Below are 20236 nucleotides of genomic sequence, written 5' to 3'. Positions count from 1 at the left end.
TCCCAAACGGCCTTAAACTTCTGAATGGACAAAGTGGTCCATCATCTACACAATGGAATAACTCTTAGCAATGAAAAGGGATGAAATAGGCATGCAACAACAGGACTGAATCTCCAATGCATTTGGCTAAATGAAATAGGCCAGATTCAAAAGGCTACATACCATATGACTCCATTTAGATGAAATTCTGAAAAAGGTAAAAACTGTAAGGATGGAAACAGATCAGTGATTGCCAGAGGCTGAGGGCTGGGGGAGCTGACTACAAAAGGGTATGGGGAGATTCCGAGGTGTGGTAGAACTGATTTATAGCTTGATTTTGTGATAGTTACGTAACTGCATGTAAATTACACCTTCATAAAAATATGCTAAAAAATGAATAGGAGGCAATCATGTAAAGAAAATTACTCTATTGAAAAGGAACTGCATGGTAACACAAACCCACTTACTTTTTTTTTTTTTTAAAGATTTTTTTATTTTTTCCTTTTTCTCCCCAAAGCCCCCCGGTACATAGTTGTGTATTCTTCGTTGTGGGTCCTTCCAGTTGTGGCATGTGGGACGCTGCCCCAGCGTGGCCCGATGAGCAGTGCCATGTCCGCGCCCAGGACTCGAACCAACGAAACACTGGGCCGCCTGCAGCGGAGCGCGCGAACTTAACCACTCGGCCACGGGGCCAGCCCCCAAACCCACTTACTTTTAAATGTATTAATGATATATAGAGATTGAGAATAATTCTGCAATATAGTAATTATCTTAACAATTATATGTCATGTCCGTTAAATTTAATTAAGATATGTACCCTGTGTAAATTAAATATGCTTTGATTTTTAAATTTATTATTATTATTTTTTTAAGATTTTATTTTTTCCTTTTTCTCCCCAAAGCCCCCTGGTACATAGTTGTATATTTTTAGTTGTGGGCCCTTCTAGTTGTGGCATGCGGGATGCTGCCTCAGCATGGCTTGATGAGTGGTGCCATGTCTGCACCCAGGATCCAGACCGGTGAAACCCTGGGCCACCAAAGCAGAGCGCGCGAACTTAATCACTTGGCCACGGGGCTGGTCCCAAGATCTTTTAATTTAAATTGTTAAGAAATTTATACCAAAAAAACCCCACCAATAAACTGATAAAAGCAAACAAAAAAATCCATGTTGTTGCATGTGGCTGTAGTTGACTTTTGCTACTGTATAATATTCCATTACGTGACCATTGCAATTTATTCATTCTTCTATTAACGCACATTCTGTGCTGTTATGAGTGGTATTGCTACAAATATTAAATAAAGTATTATTTAACAAAGTATTTATCCTTTTCCTGAAAATCTTCCACTATCCGCATCGCCTATAGGATAAAACCCAAGAGGACCCTCGTGGCTGCATCAGTAGGTTGTCTTGGACTCTGGCTTCTGCCTGCCTGGTTCAGCCAATGGGGAGCACTGGCCAGGCTTGCCAGATAAAATACAGGCCACCCAGTTAAATTTGAATTTCAGATGAACAACAATAGTTTTTTAATGTAAGTATTTCCCATGTAATCTGGCCACTCTCATACTAGCAAGGAGGAGGAAAGCGTAAGAGGCTATTTATTCTCCCAACCTCCTGCCTGCAGAGCTGCTACAATGGGCTGGCTCCGTCCCCAAAATCATAACTCATGTCCAGCAGTCCTCAACATACAGCTCAGCAGGTTCTGGTAATTCGTCCTTCTTCTTGCTCCCTCAGGCCTAAAAGTGGTAGTTAACAGCTTCCAGCTATAATTAGTACCAGGGGACTGGACCAACTGCTCCTTCTTGCTCTTCCTACACCCGCCCACACTTTTGTAAATAGATCCTTGATTGAGTTCTTTTCAATTCCCCAGTTTAGGTGTGTTGTCTGTGTCCTGCTGTACATAGATGAGGCTGTTCCCAGCTCTTTGAGACAGAATACATAGATCTTTCCTTTCTTTCTTTCTTTTTTTTTTTAAAAAACATTGGCACCTGAGCTAACATCTGTTGCCAATCTTTTCTTCTTCTCCCCAAAGCCCCCGAGTACCTAGTTGTATATTCTAGTTATGAGTGCCTCTGGTTGTGTGTGGGGGACACCACCTCAACATGGCTTGATGAGCGGCGCCATGTCCGCGCCCAGGATCGGAACTAGCGAAACCCTGGGCAGCTGAAGCAGAGCCAGTGAACTTAATCACTCGGCCACAGAGCCGGCCCAGATCTTTCCTTTCTTGACCCTCCCACAGCAATTTGTGTATACTCTAGAACCCCAGAGAAGGCCAGAGTACAGGGCTTCTCTGTCGGGTCCAACGTACCAGATACAGTTAAGCCCCTCTGATTCTTATTCTCCTACTAGTTGGTCAGTATTATTTCCTTTGGGGCAGGGAAAAAACTGTTCCCAGGACCTCACACCTTCCTTTCCACTGCGCCTTTGGTCTGAGCTCTGTACTCTGAGCTCTCCAGGCCTTTGGTCTCTGAGATCGCAGGAAACCTTTCTCTCACAGTAAGACCAGCTCTTGCAACTGAAAGGTGTGGCTTTCAAGATCACTGTCTTAGTTACATGTTTGAAAAATCCACTCAGAAGCTCTGTGAACTTCTACGACAGGCTTAGCCCCTGACACACTCTCCCCTGAGACCAGAAACGTTATTGTTCTTTTGGATGAGGGCTGAGGGGCAGTCAGAAAATGTTGGGATAGAATAAAACCTCAGTTACCTCCAAATTTTATCCCATTGTGTAGTACTTAGTATAGTAAAAGTTCAGTGCAATTGTGCTTTAAAAAGATTAGGCAAGAGTTAATAATAATAACAATAGTTATCCCCTGTTGAACAGTTTATCTGGGCTGAGCACTGTGCAGATTACAGGTCTCCAACAAGCCTGCGAGGCTGTGAGGTTTGTTTTGGTTCCCACCCTGTACCCTGTGATGCCAGGGCCGGGAATCTGCAGGCTACATTTCTCCTTTGTCAGCTGGCCAAAATGGGGCCCCAAGACAGAGTCTGGAAGGCAGAAGGAGGAGAGAAGGGACTCGTTCCTTTCTATTTGCTTGCTGATTCCCTCGGAATGGCAGATTGGTGCCAGTTTTCAACTTCTTTCCACATTCCCAGCACAGCCAGGGGGCTCTCACTGTTCACATGTCTGAGCCCCAGTTCCACGAGACCCCTCCTCCAAGCTCCCAAGGTAGCAGCAGTAGCTAGGGGGCCCTTCCTCTAAACTTGAAGGTTTTTGTGATTGACTGTTACACTAATGACCCTCGCTGGATCCCGTCTCCTGAAATCCATGCACCCCTGTAGTCACCCTCCACCATGACTAGGCCAGGTGACCTGCTTTGGCCAATGGGACATCAGCAAACAGTCAAGCAGAGGCTCAATGAGCACTTCTGCTTTGGGACTTCGTTCTCTTGGACTGTTGCTGCCACCATCACGTGAGGGAGCCCAGTGTAGCTTCCTTGAGGGTGAAAGAGACAGAGAGAGAGAGAGAGGCCCACCCACCCAGACATCCCAGCCTACCTCTAAGCTTTGGAGTGATTTGTGAAGCCGCAGTAGAGCGCTGAAGCAGTTCTGATAATCCCAACCTCTTCCCTCCACCAAGGGGATGGTTACCGCTTCCTACAGCTGTTATCTGTAACCTCGAAATACCCGTTTTGTTTGTTCAGTCCTCCCATACGTGTTTAACAATTTCCCCGTGTTCCCCCTGTTAAATCGATGAGTGTAATTTCTGTTTTCCTAACTGGACCCTGACATATACAGTATTATTAAATCCATTTTACAGATGAGAAAACTGAGGCTCAGAGAAATTAAGAAAGATGCCGAAGGTCACTGCTAATAAGGGCCCCAGGCTGACTCCAAAGCCCTTGTTATACTTCGCATTAACTTCATTAATCTACAGCAATAGCTAATTGTGCTAAGTAATACACCGATTGTTATATGTCATCCTTATTATGATGACGACCATTTGAAGTTGATGTTACCGTAGGAAGGGTTCTATTCGCCATCGGGAAGTCTCCAGCTCGTGAGCCAGCAGAGGGAGCTCTGTCCCTAGGACCCAGCCAGCAGTTGGCTGACCCAGAGGGGAGTAAGAATAACAACAGCCGTCTGGATCAAAGGGTTTGGACAAGCGCTCCAGCATAGGACACTGTAGGCTCCTGGGAGGGAAGGGAAAGGAAGAACTGTGTTGATTTAAATTTAAAAATATTGAACTGGAGCTGCCCAGCTGAAGCCCACAGTCCTCCAGGAGGAGGCATTCAGGGTCCCTTCCTGTCCTCCTCCCACTCGGCACCTGATTCCACCCTGATAGTAAGAGGAGTTTCTCTGGAGTGGGGCGCATTTGCCAGTGGACAGAGTTACTAAGTAAAAGGGACCTTGGGTGCGGACTGGTTCTCTTTCCTAACTCCCTTCCTGTAAAATAGTGACAGGAGTAAGAAAGGGCAGCTGCGCCCTCCTGGGAGCAAGCTGGACCATCCTGCCTCTTCTGCCGCCTCCCTTCCTCTCCCGTCCTGACTTGCTCCAGCTCTGTGCTCTGACCTGCCTCAGCTCTGTGCTCGGCTCCAGGGCCTCCCTGGCTCTTCTTGCTCTCTGGGTACATTCTCCCTGATGGTGATGGGTCTGTGTGAAACTGACTTTTCCTCCCATCACAGCAGCAAAATCTGAGACTTAAGTGTGAGCTCTGGGGGAGTAAATACTAGACCTTAGAAGCTGTAAGCAAGTCTCACAGCCCAACCAACCAGGGCAAAAGGGGCAGCACCTGTCCAGCCCAGCTTACCCCTCTCGCTGCACTGGGGATTGGAGCAAACCATGATCCCTTGGCCTCCCAGTTACCTACCATTGCCACCTGCTTTGGAACTAGGTCTAGGTAGAAGCGATAGGCCAAAGGTGGAATCTGGGCATTCCTGACTTCCCCTAGCCAAAATGCCATTTTAAAACATCATGTAACATGTAACACATATTAAAGAATATGTATAACATATGACATTGTCAAGCATAATAAAGTGAATTCTTAGGAACCCAACCTAAGAATTAGCCTATTACCCACCCCCAGGTATCTACCTATATGCTTCTCCTCCTCTAGGCCTATCACTCTGCCAGAAGTAACTTAGGATACTCTGAGTCTGTGCTTCTAATTCCTTATTTCAAATACTAATTTACAGAATTGTATTTGTTCTTTAATAACATTGACACTTTTTAAAAGTTTAGGCCCTCAATTTGGATTTGTCTTATTGTTTCCTCATAATTATATTCAGGCTAAATATTTTTGGTAGGAATACTGTATAGGTGAAGTATTGATCCCCAAGGCATCCCATCAGAAGCTCCATGGTGTTGGTTTGTCCCATTATTGGTCATATTAAGTTTGATCATTGGTGTAGATGTTGTCCACCCGATTTCTCCTTTGGAAAAATACTTCTTGGGCCCGCCTGGTGGCACAGCGGTTAAGTGTGCAAGTTCTGCTTCAACGGCCCAGGGTTCGCCGATTCGGATCCCAGGTGCGGACATGGCACCCCTTGGCAAGCCATGCTGTGGGGCATCCCACATAGAAAGTAGAGGAAGATACACAGATGTTAGCTCAGGGCCAGTCTTCCTCAGCAAAAAGAGGAGGATTGGCAGCAGATGTTAGCTCAGGGCTAATTTTCCTAAAAAAAAAAAAAAGGAAAAATACTTCTTACTCTTTGTAATTAGTAAGTAATCTGTGAGGTAATAATTTGAGCCCATGTAAATATCCTTTTCCCCAACATTATTTCACCAGTGGTTTTAGCATCTATTGATGATTCTTGCCGAAATCAATTCCGTGGTTCCAAAATTTTCTGGTAGCTTCTTTTTTCACCAACCATTCCTCCCACTCCTTCAGTATTTGATTTGAGGTAACATCCTTTTATTCCCAGTTAATAACCATAAGGCAATCAAAAAGCTTATTCGCATATTTCACCTTCATTCTTTACTTTATTTTCTCTCAGCATTTTAAAGATATTGTCTACTCTTTTCTGGCTTCTACTATTGGTAGTGAGACATCTTCTGGCAATCTAATAGTCATTCCTTTGTAAGCAATCTGACTTTTTTCAAGAAAATGAAAGCCCCGACTTGAAAAACAAATGAAACTTTAAAAAATGAAAGACATAATTGCTTAAACTTAATGGACAGATTAAACACCAAATTTGATACAGATATTGAGAAAAATGAATGAAGTGGGAGACAGATTTGAAGAAATTACCCAGCATGCAGAGAGAGAGAAAAAAGATGGAAAATATGAAAGAAGTCATGAGATATGGATGAAAGAATAAAAAGTCTAACACACATTAAGTTAAAGTCCAGGAGAGAACAGAGAGAAAGAATGAGAGGCAATATGGCTGAGAGAAGAGAAGGGGCTGAGAATTGTCTAGAATTTGAAAGACATGGATCCTCAGAGAGAGATGTATCAGTTAGCTAGGGCTGCCCTGACAAAGGACCACAGACTGGGCAGCTTAAACAACAGGAATGTATCTTCTCACAGTTCTGGAGGATAGATCTCTGAGAGCAAAGGATTGGCAGGGTTGGTCTCTTCTGAACCTCCCACTGTGGCTTGCAGATGGCCGGCTTCTCCCTGTGTTTTCACATGGTCCGTCCTCTGTGTGTCTCTGTGTCCCAGTATCCTCAATTATAAGGAATCGGGCCCATTCTAATGACCCCATTCAACTTAATCACCTCTTTAAAGACCCTGTCTCCAAATACAGTCACATTCTAGGGTCCTAGGGCTTAGGACTTCAACTCGTGTACTTTGTCAGGGAGGGGCACAATTCAGCCCATAACAATAGGAATCACGATATATAACAAGTGTGACAAATAAAAAGAAATCCACATCCCAACACAATATAGTGAAATTGCTGAATGCCAAAGACAAGGAGAAGGTCTTAAAAGCAACCAGAGAGAAAACCTACACTGGCTTAACAGTGGACTGGCTCCCCTCCAGGCGTCCTCAAGGCCAGTGTCTAACAGCTGTCAGACTCAGCTCCCAGCCTGTATCTCCAAGAGGTCCTGCCCTGAGGTTTGCCTTCTCTGAACTTACACACCGCTTGTTTAGTCCCAAGCATGTGACATGCTCTTATTGTTCACCGACAGCAGGGGGCCGCTGGCGAATGTCACCAGGTAGAGCCAGACCTTAAATCTCTCTCCCACACAGACGAAAAATGAAAAATCCACTTGGGTTACATCACTGCTGTAAAAATCAGATGTGAGTTGAGGTAGCTTAAAACTGGCAAGTGCGGTCTGGTGGAATGTCACTGTGGGAGATGGGTCAGCCTGAGAAAAGAAAGGCGGCGTAGACTACATAGCTGACAGCTTTGCCAAGGCTCCCAAAGGCAGGTGTCTGTGGTGCCAACAAAATCGTGCCTGCTGCCCCTGAGTGTAGTGCCACAGTCACCAGTGCCTGAGCCCTGGCATCTTACAATTTAATTCATCCTGTGGGGGTGTTTTGTCTACCCAGTGAGACAGGTATCTGCCATAACGTGTCCTATAACCTCTACGGCACCAGACATTTGTCTCTGTGCTAGGCAAGTGCTCAATAGGTGATTTGATGAGCAGGTTGATGGCAATCCCTGGAGAATCTTGGTGTCCTGGAGCCTACAGCGGGCTCTGGTCTGCTGGAGGGGATTTATAACTCAGGTGTACATCCACTGCTGTAGCCACTGCCTCCACCACCATCATCTCTTGCATGGAAAGCAGCCGCCGCCTTCTCCACTTCTCCCTCCTTTCAATACATTCTCCACACAGCAGTCAAGCAATCTTTTTGAAAAGATAGGAATCAGACTACATCACTGTTTTGCTTAAAATCTTCTGTGGCCTTCCGTAGCATTGAGAATGAAATCCAAACTCTTTGCTGCGGTCTCTACGATGCTGCAAGATACGGGCCCCATCGGTACAGTTTCTTCTCCTCTTCTCACTATGATCCAGCCACCTGGACGTTTCTCAGTTCACCAAACACACCAAACTCTTTCCCACCCCAGGGCTGTGGCCCTTGTTCCTCCTTTTGCCTAGAATGGTCTTTCTCAGCTCTTCCTGGAGTTAGGCCCTTATTTTTTGAGTCTCGGCTCACAGGTCCCCTCCCTAAGCACCCTTGGAAAGCGGAGTCCCCGGTTACTCTGATTCATCGCTGTTCATTTCCTTCTTGGTGTAATCATCGGCTCTACTTAGTCTCTATTTATTTTGTTTGCTTGCTAGTTTATGTCAGTCTCCCCAACTAGAATCTAACAGGACAGGGACCCCGTCTCATCCTGTTGTCCCTGTGTCTCTAGCTCCCAGCACAGCACCTAGTGCGTTCAGCAGGCTTCACATGCCAGGTGCTACCCGGCCTGGGCCGCTGGACCCTGGAGCAGAATTCTTTTCTTACATTCCAAGGGAACCCAATGCTCAGCTGAATCATCAGAGCTGCTGCTCCGGCCCAATCCAGCTCAGCTGCCAACAATCCAGCCTGCTCTCAGAATTTAAATTGACCCCCGGAGCCAAAAGTAGTTGAAATGCAGAGCTAGCAACAGTTTACCTTCATAAATTCGACTCCCTGTTGTTCATGGTATTAACTCCTGTTTCAGGCACTTCCACTTCAATTAAGACTTGGCACACTTCAAAATACCACTGAACAGCGGGACACTGATTGAATTCGAGGTGCCGGGAAGCCAAATGGAAAAATAATAGTAAAACCACTGGTCCTTTTATATTGTAGTTAAAAGCTTGAATAAACAACTATTACACCTCCTTTAACGTTCTATTCGGTTCCAAATTAACCTGGAATCGGTGTAGTACCTTACACTGCTCTCACCCCGCCCCATCGAGCGTGGCCAGTCTGCCTCACAGTTCTCTCCATCTGAGCTTCCAGTTTGTCTCTCAGCAGCACTGTTGGTACACAATGCGGGTCAAGTTCGTAAGATTTGTAAATGTTGAAAAGGATGTTTGAATGATTCAAATGGTTGTTTGCGTGTATTTCCAAATATAAAACCTTTGGACAAATATGTAATGATCTATTTCAAATGCTTCCTTTGATCATATAAATTATGGTATACCCATTCAATGAAATACTGCCCAGTTATTTAAAAAGAATGTGGGAAATCAATATGCACTAATGTGGAAACAGGCCCAAGATGATTGTTAAGTGAAAACAGCAAGTTGCAGACCGGCCACATTAATGTCTCTGTGTGCATGTGTATGTAAATATGTTTTCTTGTAAGCGTGGAGTATTTCTGGAAAGAGGCCCTAAGTCATCCTGGAAGTAGAATGTCTACGATGATAATCGCTGATGACTGCCAGGTGCTTGCCCTCTGCCAGGCGTTGCACCAGGCAGTTTTCAAACGCCTCCACTGAGTCTCCACGATAATTCCGAGAGGAAGGTTTTACAATCTCTCACTTACAGATTGGGAAACTGAGGCCAAGAGAAGTAAAGTAACTCAACTTCAGCGTCCTCTGTATTTGAGGTGGGTGTTTTTTTAACCTTGAATCTGCATGACTTCATAAAAAATAAGCTCATTAGTAATTTAAAATCTTTACCTCTCAGATTTTGAAACCGAGAGGGGCAGTGGAAAGGTTCGGTCCCAACAAGTTCTATTATGCCAGTGAAGAAAACCCAGGCTGCGTCACTTCTAGCCAGGTGCCCTTTTCCCGGCAGCCTCGTAAGGAGGAGGTGATCAGAAGCTGCTGGAGTCATAAATCATAAGCAGAAGCAGGAGCACAGGAAGGAGAAAAGGCCAGCTGGCGGCCCTTCGGGGTCAATTGACTCTGGTTTCCTAGGCATGTGATTATGGAGAAGCTGATCCACTGCCCACCACGGTGACATTAAGGGAGGCCTCCAAACTGAAGGGTAGCACTGTCCCCCAACTAGCCTGAACAATTCAAGATTAGCCACTGGCTGCAACCTTGTATCAGGGCACCTGGAGAGAATCCTTATTGTTACACACTCATTGTGATGCCAGACCTCATATTAACACTTCATTTGACACCCCCCACAACAACCATGAGCTCCGTGATCCGCAGTTTAACAGCAAGGAATCTGGCACTTTGTGAAATTCAGTAATCTAAGTCCCACAGCAAACTACAAGGTTAGGACTTGAACTCAGGTCTGTCAGGCTCCCTGTTAACTCCCACACTGGGGTTCCTGGGTGAGCTGATGGCGGCCAGGGGTCACAAGTTTCATATGTTCAGCACCCCCTTACTAAGCACCCTTCACCCAAATTGTATAGGACACAAAACAATGAAAAAGTGCAAGGCTCCTGACTCATGAGCCAGCCTCTGTCTGCTCCCAAGTCTTCCATGCTGGAAGAACGTTCAGCAAAGTGGCATCTGCTCTCAGATTGCCCTGTTGCCACCTGCCTGATGACCTCTGGAACTGCCCAGAATCGTGTTCCTGTGGCCTACACTGAGACCTTCCGGGATTGATTACTGTGTCCTGGAGTTTCCCCTGGTCTCTGGTGCCTCAGCCTCTACGAACTGGCCATCCTGCCACCCATTGACCTAATTCTCACATTGAAGCCCCATTGCACTGCAAAGGTGGAGTTGGAAATGTGAGTGCTTGACCTCTATGCATCTGGGAGGGCTTGTCACACTCTGAATTCATGCCTTAGAAATCTGATGTCTTAAAGACAAGATCCTGGGGCAGCTCCTAAAGGACTTTCTGAGGCTAAAAATGATGATGCTAGACAAATGTGTCTCAGCTAGCCTGCCACTCCCTTCCTTGCACTTGAATACTGAGCTGCCTGGAGTCACACACACACACATGCACTCTCACACACACACCTTGTTTCAGACCTTTGGGTCTTGGCTTGCTCTTCCCTTTCCTGAAATGCCCTTCCCATTTTTCTTCACATGACTGACTATTACTTAGTCTTGGAGATGCAGCTTGGATATCATATCCTCAACCCCAAACTGGGCTAATGTTTTCATATCACCAGGGTTTACTGCCTATTACATTGAAATGTGTCTCGCCCTTCGGGCTGCAAGTCTATAAGGATGGGGCCCAGGTTTGGGTCCCCTGCAGTTTTTCAGAGTCTCACCTGATGTCTGACATGCTGCAGGTGCTCAGAGCAGGTATGTCGCTCTGTCCAGCGGTCGTATTCTCAGCCTCCAGGTGGCCTCTTCATTGTGTCGTGGCCAGGTTCCCATTGTGCAGACTCATTACCTAAGTGCCAGGGCTTGTAAGTCTGCCGCTTATCGGAGGTTCATCTGCAAGACGCTGTAATTGAAACAGCTTCCAGGATGGAAAAATCACTTCTAGAATTTAATTTCCAAGCTTGCGGCCTGGATTGTTCAAGCTGATTACAGGAAACGGTTGGAGTGCTAATTGCTCTCTATGCTGAATCCAGATGGGTATGTTTACTAGGCTGAGAAATGTTAATTCTGTCTTTGGCCCAGAAATGTCTGGCATTCACTTTAGAGGAAAATAGAAAAATAGGGTAGTACAGCCAGCTAGGCTCAATTACACAGTCACGTGCTGCACAATGATGTTCTGGTCAGTGACTAACTGCATAGATGACAGTGGTCCCAGATATTAGCACCATATAGCCTAGGTGTGCAGTAGGCTATACCATCTAGGTTTGTGTAAGTACACTCTATGATGTCTGCACAACAGCGAAACCAACTCACTTTGCATTTCTCAAATTGTGTCCCTGTCCGTTAAGCCATGCGTGACTATATTTCTCTTAAAGAAAATTTTTTGAAAACATGGTAGGGCGGGTGGTCCTGCCAATTCTGACCCGGAGCTGTTGGGGGAACTTTGCCGTTCAGGAGATGGTGTGCAACTGTCACTGATTTTAAAAGTTCAGCAAAAGAATTTTGAGCAGTCAGTCTTTAGTACCATGACAAGGCTGGCCAAATGTCGAGAGGGCCTGAAGGCTGACGGAGGAGCATGCTAGGGGGAAGGAGCAGAGGTCTGAATCTGTTCTTTTCTGAAGCGTGTAAGTAAGAGTGTGCATATGGTCAAATGACAACAGGAGGAACAATAGCTCACACATTTACTGAGCCCTGGCTTCTTGCCGAGCATTACGCCAAAAACCTTACATTCTTTATGTCATTTGATCCAACAATTCTTTGAGGTAGACCCCAAGATTATCCCCATTTATAGTTGGGAAACCAAGGCTCAAAGAGTGACTTGTCCAAAGCGGCAGGCCTCCTGTGTGCTTTGCAAACACTTTTACGACTTTGCAAATTTGTTTAACCCCCGTTTGGCGCAACAAACCAGCCCTGCCTCTGGTGGCCACCCCTGTCCTGTGTAAGTTCATCTGGCTGAAAGATGGGCAGTTGCTCCCCAGGCAATAGGGCAACAGGGGCTCTTTTTCCCCCCAGTAAACATTCTTCCACACAGTGCTCAAGACAGCAAAGACAACAGATCCATTAATTAAGTGAGTGACTGGCCACCTGCCTGCCTGGTCCGAGCTCTCTGAGATTCTGTCTTCGGTTATAAGTGCAGTTAGCTCCCGGAAGAGGAATAGAGCTTTGTGAAGCCCTGTGGCCCTGGCATGGAAGCATTTCCGGGTCTCCCATAGCACCTTCTCACAGATGCTAGGGAGACAGCAAGGAGGGGAGGAGTCCCTCTTTGTCAATCAAGAATGCCACCTCCTGATGCTGGCGCCAGAAGAGAGCACTGAACAACCCTCTGGCTCCTGAGCTCAGCCCTGTGACTCATCCCCATGGCTCCTGCCTTGCATACGCTGTTTGTGGAGCACTGTAATTAGTTAATGAACTATCTGAATGATATTCCTCTAGTCATTCAACCAGCCCCATCCTCAGAGTGGTAATTGTATTTGAGGTTATTTAAAAACATTATTGTATCCAAATAGAGTTTACATCAGCAGACGGCATGGTTAGTAATCCTGCTATCCCTGGTGTTTCTAAATTGTGCTATAAACTGCCTGGTGAGTCGTGCAAAACGGCTGCTCCAACAGCGAGTCCCTCTCCCCCACCCCAGCGGGGCTTCTCTGCCAGAAACAACCACCCGTCTGAGAGGGGAAGTAGTAAAAGCAACTCGTGGCCAGCATCCAGTTGAACTTCGTTTAGAACAGACTGTTTTCCGAAGAAGTTCTCCACTAATTTGATCATCATCTTTAGATGTGAACTAACCCTTCCTTATCTTTACTTTACAAGAATATATTCTGACATTAATCTTGGGCTGCCTTTCTTTATAACCTTTTTTGGAAATATTTGAGTGATACAGTTAAAAGCATGGGTGTGGCTCCCTAAGCATTTCCACACCTCCATTTCTTTGTCTGTAAAATGAGGATCATCACAGTGACAGTAATGAGAGTTGATGTTTTAGTGCTTGAACATGTGTCAGGCACTCTTCCAAGTATTTTACACAAATTATCTCACCTGATCCTCAGGCTGCCTCTGTGAGAGACCATTATTATGAGGTACTGTACCTAGGTACTGTTATTATCCTCACCTTTCACATCAGTAAACTGAGTCATGGAGAGGGTCGGTAACTTCTCCAAGATCACTTCCCTGCAGGTAATGGAGTGAGGATCCAAATCCAGGAGACCGATGATTCTAGTGCCTACGCACTGAACGCTCTGCTACTCTGCTTTTTTTGTAAGGTTGTGAGGATTCAGTGCGATTCATTAAATAAATATTTACTATGTGCCAAGTACTGTTCCAGGTGTCAGAGCTAAGGACGGATTCCTGCCCTCACGGGTATCACATTCTAGCAGGGAAGATTATCCATTTAAAGCTTTTAGTGCAACACTCAGGACAAGGCCAGTGCCCAGTTCTGGGTATTAGGGCTCTAGAAATTTCTGCCTAGTATTTTATTTATCTATGTACACGTTTTAATGCTCCCACTAGATTATAAATTCCCTGAAGACAAGATTAATTTCTGCTTCCTTTCTATATGTCTTTTAACTCCTTACACATAGTAAGAAATCAGTAAGTATTTGTTGAATAAGCAAACCTATTGATTCTACATGTATGTGGAAGAACTGAAAAAAGTGCTTTATCTGTGTATCACTGCAAAAGTTCTCAAGGGAAAATCTATAACTGTAAGTATATCTGAGATGTAGAATTATGTATCCACGTCAGTCGCTAAGAGGATCAAATAAGATGTGTATGGAAAGCTCTTTGAAAACTGTAACACATCAAGCATATGTAACATGTTATTGGTATATACAACACAGAAAGAGATTTCTTTCCCTCCTTCTATGCTTCCAGTGGAGCAAATGCTAACTCCAGGGTATAAACTGCCCCTGGGATGTGGATGGGAACCCACCAACCACGCAAGGCAGCAGTGAGTAAATAGCAAATATTCTCACATAAGCCAACACAGGGAATTTTTACCGTAAAGAAACGAAAAGGAATATTAGTTGTCTACTGCTGCATAACATCTTACCCCAAAATTTAGTGGCTTAAAACAACAGCAAACATTCATTTCCTCACACAGTTTCTGTGGGTCAGGAGTTTGGGAGCAGCTAAGCTGAATGGTTTGGGTGCAGTGTTTCATATGGTCAAGATGTCAGCCAGGGCTGCAGCCACCCAAGGGCTTGACTGGGGAAGGAGAGTCCCCTTCCCAGGTGACTTACTCACAAGCTGGTGCTGGTTGTTGGCGGGAGGGCTCAGATCCTTCCCATAAGGGTCTCTCCACAAGGCTGCTTGAGTGTCTTCACAACATGGTGGCGGGCTTCACCCGATGAGAGCGATCAAGAGACCAAGGCAGAATCTGCAATGTCTTTTATGTTCTATCTTGGAAGTCATACACCCTCTCTTGTGCAATATCTATTAGTCACAAGAGTCAGCCTTATGTGATGTGAGAGGGTACTATCGGGGTGATCATGGGGGCTCTCTTGGAGGCTGGCTACCATAAAGGGGAACTGGGGCTCAGAAATCAAGAACATGGCCACAGAAATGCAAATCAAAACTACACTAAGATATCACCTTACACCCGTTAGAATGACAAAAATATCTAAAACTAATAGCAACAAATGTTGGAGAGGTTGCAGAGAAAAAGGAACCCTCATACACTGCTGGTGGGAATGCAAACTGGTGCAGCCACTATGGAAAACAGTATGGAGATTCCTCAAAAAATTAAAAATAGAACTACCATACGATCCAGCCATCCCACTACTGGGTATCTATCCAAAGAGCTTGAAGTCAGCAATCCCAAAAGTCCTATGCACCCCAATGTTTATTGCAGCACTGTTTACAATAGCCAAGACGTGGAAGCAACCTAAGTGTCCAGCAGCAGACGAATGGATAAAGAAGATGTGGTACATATATACAATGGAATACTACTCAGCTGCAAAACAGAACAAAATCATTCCATTTGCAATAACATGGATGGACCTTGAGGGAATTATGTTAAGTGAAATAAGCCAGCGAGAGAAGGACAATCTGTGTATGACTCCACTCATATGAGGAATTTAAAATTATGGACTAAGAACAGTTTAGTGGATACCAGGGGAAAGGTGGGGTGGGGGTGGGCACAAAGGGTGAAGTGGTGCACCTACAACATGACTGACAAACATTAATGTACAACTGAAATTTCACAAGATTGTAACCTATCAATAATTAAAAAAAAAAAAAAAAAAGAACATGGCCACAGCTGGGCCTCCCCGAGACAAGAGCTGGACGGTATCCTGGAGCCAAGGCAGCTCCAGGCACTTTAGTGGCAGGTATGCCTAAGTCTTTTCTCCTGTTCTCTCCCTTCATGTAACTCAGCCACACCCGTCCTGTCTTCTCCTGCCAGTTCTTTCCGCGCTTCTTACTTCATATTCCTAAAAGCAGAGCCTGACGGCTCAGTTCATCTTTTTTCCCAGGTCATCACAGGTCATGAGCCTCATAAGGTTGGTTTCTGAGGATCCATTCTTCACCTAGACATTTGCGGGGGGCAAGGTTCACGTGGTCCAAAACATAGATGCCTTAGTACAGGGCTGTGGTCAGGACACTCTCTCTACAATGAGATAGTGGGTGGGACAGAACTCAGGAAGCATAGCCTGTCCCCATTATAGCTATTCCTCACCAGGTGTTGTGCTGAGCGGAGGGGCCACAGGTGGAGAGAAGGAAAAAAAAATGAAGACAAATAAATTGATCCCTGGCCTCTCTGTTTAGAGAGGAAGACACCCATAAGCAAATAATTATAATTGGTGCATAATCAGGCTATAGTAGAAGTACATGGATGGCACTATAGGAGCAAAGAGGTGGGGATGATTCCCTCTACCTGGGACAGATGGGGAGGACTCCCTAAGAAGACTTCTGCCAGGGTCTTGAAGGATGAGATGGAGAGGATCCAGACAACAAAAGGGAGAACGGCATTTCTGGCAGGGAGGCGCCCGCGTAGGATATTTTGGGGAAGGTGAGACTCTGCAGTGGGACTGCAGGGCAGGGTGGATGGGAGATAAGCTGGCAAGGTTAGCTGGGGTGACACTGCCATGGGCTTGGTGGGCTCGGTGAAGAAATTTGGCTCTTCCCAAGAGTAGCAGGAAGTCCTTGAAGGATGTGAGACAGGAATGAGAACTGTGGGTGGCTCCAGGGGCTGACCTGACAGCAACTCTGGAATGGAGGCCGGGTCCCAGGCTTCCTTTGAAGTCTTGTTCAAACACGCATGCATCCTTCCCTCTTCAGGTTCACGAGGGACCGTGTATGAAATGAGGAAAGCTGTCATCTCCATCACAAAAGACCTCTGTGCTTGTGAGGAACGAGTGACTGCTCCTTCACTGGTTTCCATTAATAGCAATCCCTCCAAGTATAATTCCACAGGCAGCCACATTAAGCAAAGCTTCATTCAGCACCAAGAAGGCCACATCTGCACAACGAAAAGATGTAACTGGAAGCTTAAGAAAAGGCTTCCTGTGGGTCCTCATCAAATTACTCCTCATCCTCCTGCAAACAACCTCCCAACCAGTTCAGAAAATAATGCCTGGAAAAGAAACCCCCTACAGCAGTTCAGGCCCTACCAATAAGCAGCTTACAGCAGACTCAAGATTCCTACATCAGTGAGCGAAGTCCAAGTACACTGTTGCGGGTTTTGTTATTTAAATGTCTAGGGCCAATTTGATGTCCTACAGACCACATTTATAGAGTGATTTAAGAGGCAAAAGCAAGCTCCTGGACTTTCGCCCTGAGAAATGTGTTGCTTTGGTGAAGTCTGCCCATGGGCAGGAGGACTGTTAAGTTGCAGAAGCCCCTGGAAGCTGCACGGCCTATGGTTAAGAGCGTGCCTCTGCAGCCGTCCTGCCTGGGCTCACATACTGGCCCTGACACTTTCTACTGTGTGACCTTGTGGTAAGTGACTTGAGCTCTCTGCACCTCTGTTTCTCATCTGTGAAACAGGGATTGTGTTAGTCTGTTCAGGCTTCTATAACAAAATACCACAGACTAGGTAGCTTATAATGAACAGGAATTTATTTCTCCCAGTTCTAGAGGCCAGAAGTCCAAGATCAAAGTGCCAGCATGGTCCCATTCTGGTGGAAGCCCTCCTCCTGGTTCCTAGCTGTCCCTTTTGCTGTGTCCTCACATGGAGGAAGGCGCTAGTGATCTCTCCAGAGCCTCTTTTATAAGGCACTAATCCCATTCATGAGGGCTCCACCGTCATGATTTAAGCACCTCCCGAAAGGTCCACCTACTATTACCATCATCTTTTTTTTTAATAGATTGGCACCTGAGCTAACAACTGTTGCCAATCTTCTTTTGCTTTTTCTTCCCAAATGCCCCCAGTACATAGTTGTAGATTCTAGCTGTAGGTCCCTCTGGTTGTGCTATGTGGGGCGCCGCCTCAACATGGCCTGATGAGCAGTGCCACATCCACTCCCAGGATCCAAACCGGTGAAACCCTGGGCCGCCGAAGTGGAGTGCGCGAACTTAACCACTCGGCCACGGGGCTGGCCCCTACCGTCATCTTTAGGGATTAGGATTTCAACCTACAAATTTTGGAGAGACGCAAACATTCAGACAGACCACAGCAGGGACGATAACACTAATACTACCTTTTCAGGGTTCTTGAGAAGATTAAGTGAATTAATCCTCGTGGAAGATTATGAGTGCCTGGCACATAGAAAGCTCGATATAAGTGTTTGCTGGTCATCCCGTCCCCTGCTCTGTATTACTGCCAGTGACAGGGAGCTCACTCCTAATTATTAGCAAGCTCTTCCCCATCTCAACCTTGATCCCACCTCCTTAAAAGTTCCCATCATTCACAAGATTTTCATTTTCTTCTGTGACTTCTGTATTTGCCAACTTTTATAGAGTGTATATAAATTGCTTTTGTAATTAGAAAACAATAAATTTTTAAAAATTCTAACCACTAAATCTTTTGAGAATAACATTTTGTGATTTTGCGAATAACATGTATTCACAAAATCTAGTTCTGCCCTTTATAATACCAAGAAAGAAAAAGAGAAAGAAACCTAATCGTTGGCCTCCTCTCCCACATTAGGTTGGTGCCTGCATTCAGCATGAGCACAGTGTGGCCTCCCTTGTCTTTGGGACCTGCCTGCTATTTGCCCATGCCGTGAGCTGCCACTAACTAGCAAATGCTTTTCTCGACTTTCCATGCACGCTTACCTTTACCTGCCCAGTGCTGTGGGTGCAGAATACTGTGTGGACTCCCAGGGGCCACCAGGTCTGACCCAGTGGGTACAGGCTGCCTCACCATGAATGCAGACACCACCTGCTCCAGTTCACGGGTCGGTCTTGGCATCTTGAGGCCAATGAACAGTACGGGATAGCAGGATGGGTAATCCATAGGTTTTAAATAAAATTAATCTGGGAAACAGAGGAACTTTGGGAAATCATAACAGATTTTCCCCAAGTGCAAGTGGGTTAAGCTCTGGCCTCTACCCTGTAAGAACAGCCCTAAAGAATGCGAGGAAAGGCCAGATGAGGACTTGTTGAGTGAAACGCTGCATTAACATGTGAGTTTAAAATTTAAAACACATTTTCAAACGAGGATATATCTTGTATATTATGTATGCATTTAAAAATTATTAACATTTTAGGGGCCGGCCCGGTGGTGCAGCAGTTAGGTGTGCATGTTCCACTTCAGCAGCCCACGGTTTGCCGGTTCAGATCCTGGGTGTGGACATGGCACTGCTTGGCAAGCCATGCTGTGGTAGGCGTCCCACATATAAAGTAGAGGAAGATGGGCACGGATATTAGCTCAGGGCCAGTCTTCCTCAGCAAAAAGAGGAGGATTAGCAGCAGATGTTAGCTCAGGGTTGATCTTCAAAAAAAAAAAATTATTAACATTTTAAAAATCCAAACATTAACAAAGGAAATGGTGCTAATTATTTATCTCTATTTACTAAGAATAATGCTTCTTTTTGTAAGTGAAAGATGATAAAAACTGAACCAGTTTGGCCTGTTGGGGTGAATAGCTGCTGCCTAGTAGAAGAATGTGATCTTTAAACACAAATAACAACCAAAAAACATCATTAAGGAGGCCAAGTTTCCAGAGGGATCTAAGGAAAGAAATGAAAAGGGCCCTTCACATTTAACAACCCATTTTGTATAAAATGGAAATGGCTCTAGAGAAATGCTCTGAGTAGTTTGTGCCCCACAGCCTTGGAAGGGGAAGGAAAAATGTGTATTCAACACAGCAACAAAAGACCATGTGCCCAGCAGCCAGGGATGGCACACAAACACCAAAGTCAGGAAAAGCTTTGGTTCTAGAAGACATTCTCCAATCAGCTAGACACTCCCGGAAGGCGGGGAAACCCTGTGTCTGTCAAGCAGACCCTTGCATTTTAGTCCTTAACTCACAGTAGTAGGTGTTCAACAAATATAGGGGTCCTAGTTCAAGAGCAAGGAAAGCTCTGATGACGCAGCGATAATAATATATCACATTTTACAGTTAATGGTGATTTAATGTTATTTTATTCACATCTCATCTCTGGGCGATGGGTCTCCAGATTTTCTGTTTTTCTGCATTGTCTGAATTGTTTATGAGTATGTTTTTTGAAACGGAAAGTAACAAAATTATCTCCCTATTGGGAAAAAAGTAATTCCCATAACCATCATCACCCATTTCTTGACCCCCTTTGGAACAAGACTGGGAGTTAATTTTGCCATAGATTATAATTCAATAGGAAGACAAAGTGAATTCATTCATCCCACAAATGTTTATTCTATACCAACTTGTGTTAAAGATCTAGGTGGGAATGGGGAACATGTATGTTCAAAAAACACCCGTTTAGACGAGCCCTGATGGCCTAGTGGTTAAAGTTGAGCATGCTCTGCTTCAGCAGCCCAGGTGCAGTTCCCAGGCGTGGAACCACACCACTCACCTGTCAGTAGCCATGCAGTGGCAGCGGCTCACATAGAAGAGCTAGAAGGACTTACAACTAGA

The sequence above is a fragment of the Equus caballus genome, chromosome 1, assembly GCF_041296265.1.
Source record: "Equus caballus isolate H_3958 breed thoroughbred chromosome 1, TB-T2T, whole genome shotgun sequence".
In the NCBI taxonomy this organism is placed as follows: domain Eukaryota; kingdom Metazoa; phylum Chordata; class Mammalia; order Perissodactyla; family Equidae; genus Equus; species Equus caballus.
This window is presented reverse-complemented; position numbering follows the sequence as displayed.